The sequence below is a fragment of the Fragaria vesca genome, linkage group LG2 (assembly GCF_000184155.1).
Source record: "Fragaria vesca subsp. vesca linkage group LG2, FraVesHawaii_1.0, whole genome shotgun sequence".
Taxonomy (NCBI): Eukaryota; Viridiplantae; Streptophyta; class Magnoliopsida; order Rosales; family Rosaceae; genus Fragaria; species Fragaria vesca.
Window position 1 is genome coordinate 14,887,119 of NC_020492.1, and position 481 is coordinate 14,887,599.

Genomic DNA, 481 nt, shown 5'->3' on the forward strand with positions numbered 1-481 from the left:
ATACTATATGGACGGAACACGGTGAGGTGGAGGAAAATAATCATACACTAGCAGAATTTCGAGCAAGTTACATTCATGAAGTTGGGTCATCTAGTGGTACTGCCGACCCTTCTATATACCCCGCTATGAATATGCTACATGATGTTTTCCCGTATGCTTCAAGATATGAAGAAGAGGCAGTTGATGATGATGCCCCCAATGCCAATGAGGCAGTTGACATGTATGAGTATGAGAGGTATAACAGGCTTCTCGAACAAGCTCAGACACCAGTGTATGATGACTGTCCAGTTTCAGTTTTGAGTGCCATCATGTCACAGATGCATTTGAAAGTAAAGTATAGAACGAGTAATGAACATTATGGAGACTATTCAAAGTTTATCAAAACTTTGCTTCCTCTTGTAAATAGACTTCCTGAGAGTCATTATAAAACAAAAAAGATCCTGGGCGACCTCGGCCTTGATTATGTGAAGATCCATGCCTG